General features: G+C 42.9%; 1 protein-coding gene and 1 long non-coding RNA gene across 16 annotated transcripts in view; one reads left to right on the forward strand and one right to left on the reverse strand.

Annotated features, from left to right (window-relative positions):
- LOC101079387 (neurexin-3b) overlaps nt 1–16909 on the reverse strand; it is a 194018-nt gene that overhangs the window by 59810 nt on the left and 117299 nt on the right. The gene's annotated exons all lie outside the window — the stretch shown is intronic.
- On the forward strand, nt 4284–7064 carry LOC115252944 (uncharacterized). Its single transcript, XR_003891243.1, has 3 exons — nt 4284–4391; nt 4742–4860; nt 6965–7064. It is a non-coding gene; the product is annotated as an uncharacterized lncRNA (long non-coding RNA).

The following is a 16909-nucleotide window of genomic DNA, read 5'->3' on the forward strand; positions in this document are numbered from 1 at the left end:
TGGCGAGCCCAAACTCCTCTCTCGCTCTCCCAGTCTGCGTCTGTCTCTCTCTCCCGTCCCCCCACAAGGACGTCATACACAAATACGACACAGAAGATTCAGATGCTGATCTTATCCTCAGGCTTTTATGACTCAAAACCCAGCTGGTAACAGATACTTAGTTTGAACTTTCTGTTTCTTAAACCTACTTTTATGGGCCTCAATAATCGTGCGAGTAGTGAATTTTAATGTGATCTTTGCAAGTGGATGCTGACCTGTATGCTGAAAATCCCTCAGCTGTAAATGTGGACCCATAATTGAAAACAGGATATCAGTACATACTCATTAAACGCCAAGGCAAAGCACCTAGAGTCCACACGTTTCTGAAGGTCAAATTTTCAATGAAGAACTGTTTTATTGGACTTGTAAAGGTCAGTGTGACGCCGGCGAGGTGGGAAGACAGTGAATGGCAGGTAGGCGCTCTGGCTTTATGGACCCACAAGGCCATTCTGGGATAATTACATATAAATAGGCTGTTCGCATTTTGCACTTAATTATCACTTATCAAAGATGTCAACTGGATTCCATAATGGCAGACCTTAAACAGCTTTAGGCAGAGATGATTTTCCCCCATGTTGGATGGACGTGATGCATTTTCTTTTGTCCAAATACTCAAATGTTGAAAAATCTCCAAATGTTTTATATCACATGTCATGTTTTGTGTGTGTGTGTTTGTGTGTGTATGTGTGTTTAATCAGGTTACACGGTGTGTAAAGAATTTAGTACGATATAACTTTTCGATCAAAATCTGGTGGTGAATTTAGGTTTGATTACGCTTGGAAACTGATGATTCATGTAATGCTGTTTTTTGTGCAATGATATTGATTTATTGACAAAAATAGTCAATATGTTTCCTTTTTTTGGACGTTCAGTCAACAATAATTTGCATTTACAGCACTGCACGTGTACTTCCAGCTCTTATTTTGCCCTCCTGGAGGGAGCCTTTGTTCCGAACGGTCTGCTGGAGTAACGACCGTGTTCTAACAGTGACACGGACAGTACCGCAGAGTTATTTTTCATGAAATGTCAACAAACCGCAGCAGCAAATGGATTTTACTAGTTTGCTTGGTGGCTGCAGCCTGGCTGTGTACAGAATGTAATAAGTCAAGATGGATTGACTATCTGCCAGAGTAGCTGCCACATTTGTTGCACCAAAGCACTGGTTCCAGTGTTTGCTTAGTTGTCGGTACAATAGCTGGTGTGCGTTTTTCCACCCCGATGATGACACGTCCTGTTTTATTTCAGTGTGCAATTTCTTCTCTTCTCAAATGCATTTTGAAGCTGAAAGCAAAACATTGATGTCAGAATGAAAATCGCCGCTCGCCTTTAAAGATTTTGAATTAGATTTGTTTAAACTACTCAGCAAGTGATGCCGGGCAGACACACGCTGGCTTTGATAGCAATCAAAAAGCACTTGCACCTAAAATGCTGCTCAGAGGGATGGAGCCACCTCTCTTGGGGGAAATGGGGTGGGGCAACCAGCAAATGCGAGCTGGCGATATGTGTGTGTTTTTTTAGATCAAAAAAACATAAATCAATCCTTGAATAAACACGCTTGATGACCTTCCGTTTGATCGCCGTGTCGCTTTTATGTAAATGGGATGAGTGATGTCGCAACACGGGCTCATTGTGTTCCTGTTGGTAAAGGCAGCTCTGCGTTTGTGTGGCTTCCAACCCTGATGTCCTGGACCACCAACGTCTGGGACATGTGAGCAGCACCCCTCTGTGACTAACACGCCCAGTGAGCGGTGAAGGGTCCATTTTAAGGCACCGCCCACAGCTGCGGTCTGCTCCCATCACTCAGGAATGGTAAAATCACATAAAGCTACAAGAAACCCATTTCAATCAAGTCCATTTTTCTCAGGTGCCACATTCTTTGACAAGCAAAAAAGGACTCTGCAGTTGATGTAAAGAACTGCCATAAATGGCAACCTTAGCTGAGTAACTGGCTCTGATGGGCAGCGTTTACTTTAATGTGACATGCATTACGAGTCCTCCACGGGAGTAATCAGGGCATGGAAACGGTCAATGGGGAGTCCATTGCCACCTGTGGAGTCCATCCTATTTTCATCGCTGAGAGTGCAGGAGTGTCGGCCCTCAACACTTTCTTAAAACTGCAGCGAAACTTTTGAAACTAGTCAGATGGCAGCCATTTCAGGGTGGACGAAAAAGGTATGGAGTGGCCTCCACGATAGCAATCATTGATACAATCACGGATCGGATTTCTTTAGACTACAGGCCCAGACATCACTGAAAATCCTAACCCTCTGCTGTCAAAACAGTTTCGCAGCGATGTGTCGGGTTCTTTCAGTTTAGTCCGAACAGATTCGGTCGGCTTCGAGTGCTGAGACACCTCCAAGACCTGATTCATCTAAACCAGCAAAGTATTTTTTACCTTTTGCACCAAGCTTGACAGCAACTGAAAGCAGTCGCCCGTGTGTGAGCAATCATTTTTCTCACTCGTGTGACATGATGACGTGACCGTTTGATCGCTCGGGTCCACATTCTTGGCCGTTTATGCAGCAACTTCCTCCACGTCTTAAGGAAAAAACACTACAGCACTCTAAAAAAAACAATTCATATTTCACCCTATTGTGGCACACAGTCTCCTAAACACAAACATCCGGACAGACAGCGCATTTTTCCTCCCCGCCACTGGGTTCTGATATTGCTCCCCTGTATTTGCTGTTTTCCAATTCCCTGCGGCAGGTGTTTTGACTTCAGTCCTCTAGTGAACGTGTCAACCTTATAATTAATGGCCTCCCTCCCCTCAGTTCACCTGCACCCTCTCTTCTCCATGCTTCTATCTCACCGCTCTTCCCCATCGCGCCACTAACTGCCTTGGGTTGAGTCTTGTTCATCGTTTTTACCTGCGATTCCAAGGACATTGCACAAGACACAAAGCAGAGGGGTGTCTCAAGCCAAAGACAGAAAATTTGTTAGTGGAGTCACAATCCATCTTCTTTAACTTACTTGCCCACAAAGCCAAGAAAAGGTTGGTGCTGCACCACCTCCTCGGTTATCTATTTCCAATCCTTAATCAAAAGGGGGAAAGTGGTTTTAAGACAAGGTAGCAGGAGGGAATAGATGCCTAAAAGAAAACTGCCACTGAGGCCATCTACAAATAAGCCAGTAGAGTTGCAATCAATGAGGAAAGGTGGTAAGAATCAAATGTGGGGTAAAGGCTGCTACAATAAGGGTGTAATTATTGTAACACTAAAGCAGCAGTTATGTATCGGCCAAGGACAAGACAAAAACACCATAGTGTTTGAGGAAGTTGCACATGTTCACATGCAGGCCAGAGAGGATGAAACGAGCCTGCGTGCTGATGAATATGCTGTTCGGTGGACAAGGATTAGCTGTGTGGGCCTTGGGTGAGTTGGAGAAGGCCCGGAGAGTACGGAGGGCAGCAGGACGGAACATGCCCGACTCTCACAGTTTCTTAATGTCAGTCTAATTAAAAGCTAAGACAAAGGAGCGCCTCTCCTGTTGCTGCTGCTGCTACGTTTACATGGATGTGTCCCCATTCAAAAACTTATATGCTTCCATGTTTACGTACCGCCTGGCATACTCGTAAGAACAATAAGGAGCATGTAGCGTCCCAGCCACACCTCACATTTTCTATCACATCTTTCTTCAGCTCCTTCTCCTCTCAATCGTTTCTTCTTACCTAAACCCCACCCATATCAGGCAGCCCAGTCGCTGCCTTTGAAGCTGTACTTAGCTGAACTGACTAGAAATTTAAAGCAAGTGAGGGTGGCTTTCAAGCGCTCATGAAAGGCAGAGGAAATCTGCCGCTCTGCATGAGTTAAGTGGATGTGAGAATCGGTGAATATAGGTGTGTGCAGCAGGGACGACGGCTATAGGTAAAATCTCTGAAGAAAGCTTACTTCAGTACCTCGGCCCACATCTTGGCTCTTGAATGAAAATGAGCAGACACAAGAGGAAAGACAAAAAAGGTGGAAAAACCCTGAGCTATTTATGACTGAAGGGGTACAAAATATGCATCACTGAGACATTTATATTAGGCGAGATTTGATCTTTTTCTCCTCTTTACCCTGGGAAGACGCATGGCACAAAAATAGGGGCATTCCTTTTCTCTACTATGTGACGGCAAATTGATGAAATTTATTTCAATGCCCAAAGGAGCCCCACCTGTTAAAAAGGGGACAAAGTGTAGACGCTGAGTCACTTAAACACTTGGATTATTCTTCTGTACGAAGGTGACGTGACCGGCCCCACCACACGGTCCAGACGTGAGTTTTCATCTCATTAAAGAGAAAACATCAATCGGAGGACTCAGCCGACAGGGCAACAGGTGCCACAGACCAGGATCTGACTTCATTTTACTGGTGCGCTGGATGTGAATACTGATTAGGTCGTGTGACAGACTATGATAAAGAAACGCATAAATAGAAATGCGGCATGTTCTGATTTACATTTTTATGAGTAGCAACAACATTGTTTCTATTGCCGCTTGTGTGTGTGTGTATGTGTGTGTGACCCATGCAGCTAAACAGCCTCAGCCTGCTGTTTAATGGCCAAATGCAAATCCCCCGCCTCTACTCACCAGACCCCTGATGAAGACTAGCAAAACTTAGACTATTTACTTGAGGAAAATAGCAAAAATGGAGGAAAATCACAGGGAAACACCTTTTCCCAAAGCCAGTCCCACTAGCATTTTTATCCATTTCCCATCCAGGCAACTATCGGTCTGCATCCGGCCTTCCTGCTGCATTTGACCTTGAACTCCGTGGACAGGGATGCAGATCCTCAGCAGAAGGTTGGAGACAGATACAGACAACAGAGGTTCAGCGGGAGGTAATCGTCAGATCAGATAAGACGCAATGATGGGGCCAGCAGTGGGTCAGCCCAGTGATTGACAGGTCAGCTGTCAGGTGCTTATTCAGAGTATTTGTGGAAAGGCCTAATGCACATGTAAAGTCTCAAGAGGAATCTGTCTATGAGACACAGAAACCAGGTCCACTGTTTCTGCTCCAGATGCCAGATTTGTGCCCCCCCTCCCTTTTTTAGCGAGGCCACAGCTTTTATCATACATTTCAAAAGGGGCAGCAGTTTTTCTACTATTCTCTGGCTACTGCATGATAATTGATGGCTCTGTTTGCTTCTGCGGTCAGCATTGTGGTTAATTTAAGGTCCTTTTTCAAAGCTCACTGGTCAAATCTTCTGAGAAAACACGATGTCTGTATTTGATAGAAGCTCTGCCAAGCTGCAAAGAGCTGATAGCTCCAGACAGGACCTTCCTACACATTTTTTATCATGGACCTGCAGAAAATTAAAATGTATCTTACTTTTTATTACACATTCTGCCTCACAAAACAGAATGATAATGACATTTTCTATGAAAGTGATGTTAGGAAGACTGAGCAAGGGATGAAAGCTTTGACTGGAAGGCATCTTTCCACAATACCAGAACATCAACGCATCTACTCAACAAGCAAACCCGACATCAAACAGCCAAACGTACCAAAAATATCAAAGCCATCTCATCAGAGCACTTTGCACTGTCAAATTACGCATTACTCTGATCAGTTCAACTTGTGCTTCCTACACATAAACTCCCTGATAGCACAACACAACTAAAACACAAGGTCTATTCAGATAGGGGAAGGAAATCATTTGAGTGGGCTTGTGGCGGAAAATTATCACATGTAGGTGCCGTTGTGTTCATATACGAGATTCCGATTCGGACTCATATTTATTCAGCAGCTTGTGGGTTTGTTACATGGCCAACGGCTAACATTTATTTAAAGAATTGCTGTCGTGATTGGTGCACTGTGCACACTTGAGGGAGCAATCCCAGATACACCGTTCCGGCAGAGTAACTAAACATGGCAGCAGGAATAAGAGGAGCTGGGAAATAAACTGTTAATGTCCATGGATGACAAGGGGGGGAAACAAAGAGAAATGGGAATATAAGAAGCCTCCCATTACACACCGATATTTTCACACCCATGAGCTCTGCAACCATGACGAACGCTTGAGTCTCTTTCCCACTGTGGACAGCTGTGTTTTTATGCAAAAATGGCCAGAAAAGTGCCGCTGCTCACAGGGAATCATCTGCAGCGCCATTAACAGTACAGAAGAAAACATTCATTAAATTCTATGTACACAATCAAGATTGTCACTGCCCTAGCCTCATTGAACTGTAATAATAGATTTGGGCAGTTAGCTTTATGTCTTCCATGTCCATTTGCTTTCCAGCTTGCTCGGACAGATCTAGATAATAATCAGGCTCGACTGAAGCGAGCAGTGCTCCTAATATATGCCGATTTTGTAACCTAGTGTTTGTGAGCGTTTATGTGGGAATTAATTCAGCATAGAAAAGGGCTAGCAATGTCAAGGAGCTGCAGCAGGAGCCATGGTTACGGGCTAACTGTAGCCCTCCGGAGTGCTAAAGGTCATTCCTCATTATATGCTGCCAGAACGATCGTGTCTGACTTAGAAATGTTTCGCTTGCTAGGAAAACCAACATAATCAAGCGTTCCTCTCCCGCTAAGTACTTTAATTGATTTTTCTGACAATAGGCTGCTGCCCCCGAAACACCGCTGAAGATTTAATTAAACAAATGCCATCTTATGTGTCATTGAGGGCTTATTGAAGAGTCCGGGCCTCCCTGCATCCCATTTTATCAACCTAAAACTTTTAACATTGAATCCTGAACAAATGCCTTCTACAAGAGTCTTAAAAGTGTTTAGTAAAATGATTTTCCACTTGGTGCAAAATGTTTAGATTTGTTTCCTTTTGTAACTGGTGATACTTGAGTTCACTATTAGATGACCACATTTATCACATTTTATATATACCTTTGTCCATTAACTGATGATGGACGGAATCAGACTCTTATTTAAAGGGAAACAATAATCTGGTGTGATAATAACCCATTGTTTCACTGTGAATGTAGGACACCTCAATTTGGATGCCTCTTCAACCAAAGGGCCTCAAATTGGCCGGTCTGACGGGTCTTGTCATTCCTTGGCTTCAGTTCATAGCAGACTTCTCCAACCACAACGCATCATCCACGCTCATATTTCTTGCCAAGACAGTTGTAAATGAATCACGCTCAGTGTGAACCATAGATCAATAAAACATTATGCTGATGCAAAAGAGTTCTCATGAAAGCAGTGAATCAGTGCCTCTGGCGTCCTGAGGAGCAACAAGAAGAGGGTGGATACGGTCTAGATGCCATTTCTTACTTTTTCTCTCTATATGATATAAGGCGTCAAGCTTCAGTAACTCGAATAGCAAAAAGTGGGTAACGGCTCATTTTACTTTCCACATCTCTTGAAAAGGTTAAACCTGTGGGAGCTATTACAGATTTAAAGACTTCATTAATTGATTACTTTGCTATGTAAAATCTTACATCTGAGAATGATGTAATTGTTTAGCTGCTATTTGAAGGTTTGATGCTACGTAGCCATGCTGTGCAGCTCACGGGGGCCAAAATGCTTTATGTGGGAATGAAGCTGTGTTTAGTCCAAGTCCTGACAGCAAATCAACTTGTGCAAACCGAAGAGAGCCGTCTTTGCGTCCTTGCCAATGAAGGAAAGACTATATTCTCACTTGCAACCATTTGCAGCCGTCACATTGAATCAATGCCTGTGGATAGTTTGATTGGAACACCTTCCCCTTCCTCCTACAACATAAGCATCCTTATTTTTTGTTGCTTTCTGTTGCTTTCACCCCCAACCCTTCTACTCTTTACTACCCAAGGGTGCTTTTTACTTCTATTACAAGAATTTAATTCTCTTTGATGATAGGCATCTAACGCAGTGCCTTTACTCCTAATCTCTTCCTCCTCCCTCTTCCATCGCCGCTCGTTTCTGTGGCATTGAGGCAATCATTATTATTCATGACATGGCTTTTACAGTGGGGGCCCTGTGGTTGTGTAGGACTGAGTATACGAGGGTGCATATCGGAGAGATGTTCCCGAAGCAATGATAGCAAGATTTGGGATTTCACCTGAGATTTAGGTGGCTTCAGTTGCATAACTTTCAACGAGATGTTTGTGCGCCTCAAAGTAAACGATTTGTGGAATCTGAATCTGGTCCATCTGAGTTTCAGAAATTGTTTAGGGATTGATTATCTCTGGCCCATGTAGATGACATGTCGCTTAGACTTGGTTGGGAAATAATTACTCCATTTATGTCTCAGTGCTGAAGAAAATGATGGAAAAGTGTCAAGAGAGACAAAAGCAAGAGTGCAACAGGCCCTCAATGCATCAGAAAAACTTCATTTCTCTTTTATGACTATGAATTGTCTTACGAGCCGGCAATTCTCTTTTAACAGCCTATGACTCCCACATTTCTGTCTCTCTCTGCACATGCACATTCCCATTTGTGTGTGTGTGCAGGCTGGCTCTCTGCCTAGCCAATTATGTCCTTGTGCTAGAGCCATCTCCCTGTGCCTGACCTTTACCACCCAGCTCCCCATAGACCGTCCTCCTCTTCACCACTTTGTCCGACTCACTATTACACATCACGAGCCCAAAGGAGAGAAGGGAACAATACTTTGCTTCCTCCTTTTCTGCTTTAAAAAGAAAAGTCTTACTTTTTTCACATCCAACCCACCTGCGAGGGTTGAGACTTATTTGCAGGGATATTCTCATTTGATCACATATGATTTCATCCATGCAGGAGTCTGTTCTGCTACTGTGATTTAAGCTATCTTTTATTAATAGCCGTGAATATTTTTCATACAAAATTCTACCTGACAATGCAGGTAGCTCTTCCCATTACTTCCTGGTGGCACACCTCAACAGGGCTCCGCAATCCAATCAATGGCAGATCATAAAAGTTTAAAAGCAATTTAAAATCTTGAGGGCACTTCAAAAGCAAAAAATGAAACAGCTAATATGGGAAATAATCTATACACCTCACACGTCTCACCCTCCGTTTGCTCTTTCTTTGCCTGTATCTTGTCACACACTGCTTTTATTCAGCCTGGGTTCTAGAACTTTGCGTGTCACACTGCGGGAAGATAATTAAAGTTCTTTGATGCTCTACCTCTCCAGCACTTCACAGGGACATAGTTAATGGAAGTCATTGGCTTCTACCAGACCTTCAACTTTAAATTGAATGTCTCCACTCCATTTGAGAGCTGTAGAAAGATAAAAGGGCCAAGTGATAGACTCTTGGCTCCTCGTTCACCGAGCTCTAACTAGACAGCAGAAGACACTTTAATGGTCATGGCTCTGTGACATAATTCATGACCGATGAATATCAGCATGTTGTAGGCGCCGGTAAGACAGGAAGTCTGATATGTCACTACAAGTGTGGGCAATATGGGAAATTAAGCAAAATGAATGTAATGGCTGCCAAAAGTGTAGTATGTTGGGAGTGAACTGTTTCAGAAGCTTAGATACTGGTCTTCATTTAGGTGTGATATTGACAAAAGAGGAAGCAACAGACTGTTGGAGATTTTCTTGGCAATCACCACATTTCATGCTTACTTGAACTCACGAGTGCAAATGAAGCCCGATTATCTTTGTTGTAATAATAGACAGAAGCTACACACCATTCAGTGTTGTGTGTGGAAACACTGCAATACAGAGAACTTGGCTGTATGAAAGCGTATCACTTTGATGTATCTTTGAGGTGGAAAAACAGAGATGGAGGAGCCTCCATCTCCACACATACACACTGAACAGTTTACGCACCCACACATTTCACTTCTATGTTGCGCCAAAGCTGCTGACTACTTCAGCATGCATGCCTCATAAGTGATTGTTCAAGCTCGCTTTCTATTGATGTAGGAACCCTTCACTGATTCAAATCTCTATCATATTCCCAGAGAGATGATTGGCAACTGCCTCTTTGTCTGTTATTTGAAGAGAAAATGTAACGTGATGAAGATGAATCCTCTGCAGTTTATACATTTCTGCTGGAGTGGTTTGGTTTTTTTTTGTAGAACGAGTCTCAAATCACTGGAAATTCGAAGATTTTCTAGTTACTGTGTCACGTGAAGGTCCTGTCAAGGACCTTTTCTTCAGGGATGTTTCCATATGGCCTATGTTGCCGTGCATATGGGTGGATGCGTGTGTGGAACGGCTTTGATGTGGATTCACGCTGGGGTACGTTCTGCGTGGCAGGAGAGCCGCCGGAGGCAATGCAGCAGCCCCACAGTTCAGTGAGGAGACACACGGGCAGGACACGCACATACGGACACATACTGTATACACGTGGAGTTGGAGGCAGAAGAGCGCCAGTATTTCACAAGACAGGAGACTGGGCTGCAAGAAGTGGACATGCCAGGTCGTATCGAGTCAGCAGCACCCTGCAACCCAGATCTGAGCACACCAGCCAGGTTTGCTCTGTTGAGAATATTGTGTTTATCTGACAATAAATGATGCAATCTGTTGTGCTGGACCTTTAAATAACAACACTGATGTACAGCACACAGACCCATGTTAACACCAAGGTCAATGACATACAGTCAGGTAGAGATCTCAGCGAATAACATTGAACACAATCATTAGCAAAGGTTTGCACCTGAACAAAACCTGCTGGCCGACAGTCTTAACAACTCAATAAAACCCCATCTGCTCTGTGGAAATCCTGCAGCGTGCATGTCTGGACGAGTTCACTGAGCCACTTCACTTCATCAACAACCACCGTAAGGATCAATACAGCACTTCACCATTGATCCCGCATCCTGTGATCAATGCCATCTTCAATAATCACTTCTGTTCATTTATTAATTAAGCCTTTTCCGATGAAGCAGGTGAGATAAGATGGTGTTTTTTTTATTATTAAAAACCACTTGCTGGAACCAGAAACAGTAACTAAATGGATCTTGCCCAGAAAGACAAAGGATCCTGCGTTTGACCAATGCAAGTTCCCATTTTGTGACCCGTGGCCTGACGTTGAACGGTCCAAACTGATGTGACACTGAGCCTTTGGCAAATGCTGTTCTGTGGGAATTCCACACAAGCCCATATACCACAGTCTCAAAATGTGCTAAAGGAAAGAACTGAGGCTGCCAAAATGAATTTGGTGATCGGATCCAATCAAAACATTTAAATACAACTAAACCATCTGCACCAGAGAAGGACTCTGAACATCTGGTAACACAATTTAGGCAGATTTTCCAAATAGAGTTATCACCGTGTATGCACAAATACACAGTTGATCCAGGAGTGAAGGGTGGCAGAAGCATCTGATAAAGATGGAAGATGCTAAACAGCATGTTGGCCCTCTTGATGTACAAAAACCCCCAAGATGAACAGTCAACTTACATAAAGCACAGTCTGCATAGAGTTTTGTTTTCACTGAAGCATCTCCAGCATAAAATAACACATTATCGCAAAGCCATTAGTCCCTCCTCTTCCTACGTTAGTTAGAGTCTGCCAGCACTTTGGCTAACGCGTCGCCCCGCTTGAACCAAACCTTCTTTCTTGAGTCTGTTTGCAAAAAGAAACGGGATTAATATAGATTAAAAATGAATGATATTTAATCGTGATTAATCAAAATTAATCCTCAGCAACCCTCTGATTAATCTGATTAAAAAGTTTAATCGTTTGATGGCACTAGCAAGAACGCTTCCACAGTTTGGCCCAGCACTGAAAAACCTCTGAGGTTTGCAGTGAAACAGTAACGCTGAGGATATTAAGGTCAGTGGAAACATGGATTCCATTCACTGTATAAGTTATTCTAGTTTTGAACTCTCTTGCACACATGCATAACCATTTGACATTTGAAAACAGCTACCGTGTAGCGTGGACTGACGCTGATATGTACACTTTGACAGCACAGTGGAAGTGAATATGGGCTCCTCGTTCCTCTGCTCTAGTAGAGCCTGATAAGCTCTGCTCCAGCTCTGCCCGATAGAAAGAACAGGGCCTGAGTTTTTTTCCTCTCTCTGCTGTGTGTCCTAGATGTCTGCGCACAGTGACGGCACTGCGATAATTTGCTCAGACGCTGTCACGAATGCAGCTCAACCCAACGTGAGCTTGCAACTTGGCAGGAGGCTAAAAAGAGAGGGGAGAGTTTGGACATAGGGCACGATGGAGAAAAAAGCAGAGATAAAATGAAAGACTTAGGCGAGAGGTGAGGAACAGCATCAGAGATAGACAAGGGATAAGATGGTAGGGGGGAAAATGGGCTATTTATAAAAAAAAGAATGGCTGAGGATGTTCGTTTGTTTTCACGCTGATGACAAATCATGCGTGGGCATCGGCAGTGAATTCCTTTCTGGGGACACGTGGCCGCATGCTGATGGATTTGGAAGCAATGACACTGTATCAGGATAAGCTTCTCTCTCTGGTGCATTCACAGATCTAATCTGGCAATTCAAAGGCCAGATCTTTTTACATGGACGTCCTATCTGTGGGGAGAAGGAGCTTTGGAGGAAACAAAGCTTTGTGTCCTTCAGAAATCCAATTTTGTTGCAAGCTAGCTTGATTTGCAGGTACCACAAATGGGGCAAGTAGATACCTCCTACAGACACTTTAGTATCATTGAATGTCTCTGCTTCCATACAAATACTTCTATATTCCACTGATGTGTTCCACTGGCATTCTCAAATTCTATTACTATTTGTCCTTTCATATAGGAGGGTTTTGTGCCTTAAAAACTGTTTAATCTGGTTTCTTTCTGGGAGACATTAATATGAATCAATTATGGTGAGTTTTGGCCTTGATGTATATTGAGGTGACTGCAATGCAAAAGAGAAAAAAGATACCTTTCTGCTTCCTAAAACAAGATATCAAATTTACTGAATGCATTGATAGTATTTTTATTTTTACCTTTTTTCCCCAGTCGATATCATTTGATATTTAATATAACTCGTTTGAGAATCCATGAGGGAAGGTTAACAATAGCCTAAGGTCAGTGTTCTTATATAGCAATAGATTTATATTTTGCAGGAAAGCTGGGATTCTGTAACTGCTTTGTTTACAGTCTGCTGTGATAAAGGCAGGCAGAGGCAAGAATAGAATTCCTATAAAATATGTGTCTAAGAAGGACAGTCAGAAAAAAGGAAATCAATTATTTGAAGGGAGCAAGGAGAAGGCTTTTGCTTAGCACCATCACCATCACAGTTGCAATGTGGCGTCTTGTGATTTTATGAGTAATCTCTCAGCGCTGATACAAAAGCAACTCCTTTATATCTTGTTTGTGCGCCTCCGCTCAAGGTAGACACAAGAGAATCCTTGTAGGAGAATTAAAAAAGACAAATGTACAAATGAGGAAAAGAGCACTTCCCTTTTAGGTCAACAATCTTTTCTTTGCTGGATCTCAAGAACAAGGACACTAGAACAAAACTGACAGTAAGTGTCTCTCTCTCTCTCTCTCTCTCTCTCTCTCTCTCTCTCTCTCACACACACACACACACGCACACACACACACACACACACACACACATGCTGTGTAAAGGAAGAGTCAGCATGTCTAGATAAAGCATTGTAGATATAGCTGTGTCATGGTATCATAGCGGTGATTAATCCTTCAGCAGGTTTTGGAGCACTTGAAATAAATCAAATGAAGCAAACACCCACTTCCACCCACACGTACACTGATGCAGGCGTGAATCCAATAATGAGCCTCTAATCAATCTTTCCCAGCCAGGGCGGCTGCAGTTTCGTCCTGCTAGCTAGGCTGAATTGCTCCTTGCACTTTTCATTCTGACAAATATGGGACATATATTGTTTACATCTACAGTGCCCAAGGGGGCTTTTTGGATCTATATGAATTATCCATATCCACTAAGTGCCCTGTAAAGCAGGATGAATCGCAGGTTAGAGCCCGCCTGTAAAGTCTCAAGTGGTTACGTAAGACTTGAATGAGGAAAAGATCCACTTCTTTCTCTTCATATCTCGCATCTCGCTAGTTGATTTAGTCTTCTTAAACTCAGCAGAAACAATGAATATGTAAATAATATGTAAATATTTCTGCTTTTTTGGTGAGACATGTTTGCAGAGTTTGAAAGAGTAAATTACTTGTAAAGCACATATGGAAATTAGCACGTCATCTTCAAATGATCTTAGAGCAAAAATGAGCTGGGGAATCTGTAAAGCTTGGATAATTTATCAAGAATTGGTGGTTTTAATCAGGCAAACAATGCTTGTGATAAATTTGTTTCAAATTGATGTGATTTTAGTCAAAGTAAGAAGAAGAAAGTGAAGATATAGTACACAGAACAACAGCATCTTGTGTTATAACTTCTGCTCTGTACAAACCATATATTTATACTTTGCTCAAGCAATTTGTGCTATGTTGCAAAGCAACCGTGGTTAACGGGTGCGTGTATTGATTTAGCTCCAGTGTCATTACCGAATTAGAATTTTCTCAGTGTTTTTACACTCACACAATGAACAATGTAAGTGCACAGTTAAGTGAGAAGTGAGAAACTGCTTTGGTTCCAAATGGTTGTCCCATAACACAGTTGTCTTCATCTTCATCTTGTGTTTTACAGTGTTTACATACAGGTCTGTTTTTATTCAGACCAACGTGCCCCAGTAATAAAACACCAACTATACACGCTGACTGTCTCTGCAACCTACCCATCCATCATTACCTATCTAAAGTGCTTCTGTGGGGGCATTTTTTTGGGCACAAAATCACCCGAAGCCTGTGGATGATGCAGCAAACACACATAAAGGTCTTCCACTGACCCTTCCATCTGTCCCATCAGCTCTCGCTCCAGCTGTTCTATTACAAAAGTGGGTTCAAGCCAGCCCGGCCTATCACCCCGTCTCCCTTTTCCCTTTCTGGTAGGTTTGAGTATCCGCATTAGAGCTGCTCGCGAGATGATATCATGTTTCCGGCTGGTCGGTGAGTCTCTTAGCCAATCCTGGTTCTGTGTTTGCTAAGGGACTGCAGGAAGTCCCAATGCAATATCTACTCAGTGCGTCTGGGCAGGCCCATTAGCTACTTTTGCCTGGACTAGAGTGGGTTGAAGTGGCTATCCCAATCTCTCTCTATACCTCTCTGTTGCACCTCATGCATACTCTCTCCATCATCTTTTCATTTTGTCTGTCACCTCCCCACTACTTCACTTTTCCTCTCTCAGTTATTCACCTTTTACATCCCCGTGCTTCATTCTCTTGCCATAATATATATTGTACATTTCTTTTCCCTTCCACCGTGATAAACCACGATGAAAACACCGCATTGGAGAGCTGGTAGAATAAAAGATGTTCTTCCAGTCCTTGCACAGCAAGGCAGGGAGTGCAAATATTATCTCTCCTTGGCTGTAAACATATTTATCAAGGGATGGTGCGTCTGTTTATTGGCAAAACATGTTTGTGTAGATGCTCAGTCTCAGCTCAGGTCAATTTTAACACAGCAAAACAATCAAAACTCATCAGATTGATTCATTAGCCACATATAGATTATTTCTGCTTGATTGCAGTTGTATTCACAGGAAGCTGCTTGTTTTTTTTTACTGTTTCATTTTTACGACACTAATAAACTATAAAGACAGCCTATTAACCCTTAGGTGACAATGAAACACGGACATTATGAATCTTTCTCCTTGATGGTCCTCAATTTTGGTGCCAATTGCACCCATAGCCCATCACAGAAAATCAAGCATCAGTCATTGAACAGCTAATTATGGATTATGGATATGGGTGTCTCGCAGGGAGGCGTGAACATGACAGAAGTTTCTCCTCTGTGTGTTAATCATTCAGCCACTCGCCTCAAGGTCATAGTAAAATATATTTAATAATTTCCCCGCGGCCTCAGTGAAGCCAACTGGCTGTGATGATTGACTGAGCCTCGTATTTGGAGGAGCAGATTCAGATGAGAAATCGGAGGAATGCAGGACTGAACAACACTGAAGGTGCCGACTCATCAGCTTCATATTGCATATCGGTTTAGCTCCTCACATTAAAATCCTAAAGTGCCGATTGGTCAGGGTGTTTCAATTAATTACAGTTCTTTGAATCAGTGAGCGATGTTTGGTTGAATATGTCCTGGGGGAGATACATTTTTGCCACAAAAATAATATAAATGGATGAAATAATAGTGATGCAGTAGGTGCGTAGGAAAAAATAAGGGAAAAAATTGCATTTGTAAGGACAAATTTGCCGGGTTAATCTGCAGAACAGGCATATTTTATTGGAGAACAGAACAATGACTTTGGGGGGAAAGAGAAAAGAGCGGAACAACAAAGCGAAAAAGAGCAAAGGAAAGGCTGCTTTGAGAAAAAGGGTCAGGATGGGGGCGAATGGAGGAAAAGCGACATTGCGGCGCGATGATTTGTCATTAACATTTCCAACAAATCCCTCTGCTCCTCCTCCTCTTTTTTCTACTCCTGCTCCTCCTCCCTCCTCCATAATAAAATACTTGAAAAAAGGAGGGCAAACTGTAGAGAAGGCAAAAACCTAAAATAAGCTCATAATTAAGCCCCCAGACCAGCTCCTCCTATTGATTTTCTGTCCAGAGCACAAACAGGGAGACAGCAAAGGTATAAAGAAAAAAAAAATGTGGACGAGAAGTCGAGCGAGAAGGAGCCGGATGAAAATGAAAGAAATGCTTTAACATGAGAATCTTGCCTTCCACCTCTACTGAGACATGAAGAAAACCACCAGATCCAGAAGAATCTCTGCCCCCCCACCACTCAGCCGTTGAACAGCCTTGTTCTTCCCCTTTATTTAATTTAAATCTGTAGCTATCTTGAAGAGCCGGAGGGAAACATCATTTAGGTTTGCCAGTGTGCTGTATAAAGCCCAGACACACACACCAACACACACACCCACCTCAACAAAAATCACAACACAATATATATTCAGCTCTGTAGGCTGGAATAACTTGTATATGTGCTACACGTGGTTACTGTGCGGCTGGAGTACCTGGACCGATCCATTTTACAGAAGACAGAGGGGTCACATCTATTTTTCATAACT

The sequence above is a fragment of the Takifugu rubripes genome, chromosome 16, assembly GCF_901000725.2.
Source record: "Takifugu rubripes chromosome 16, fTakRub1.2, whole genome shotgun sequence".
NCBI classification, from domain to species: domain Eukaryota; kingdom Metazoa; phylum Chordata; class Actinopteri; order Tetraodontiformes; family Tetraodontidae; genus Takifugu; species Takifugu rubripes.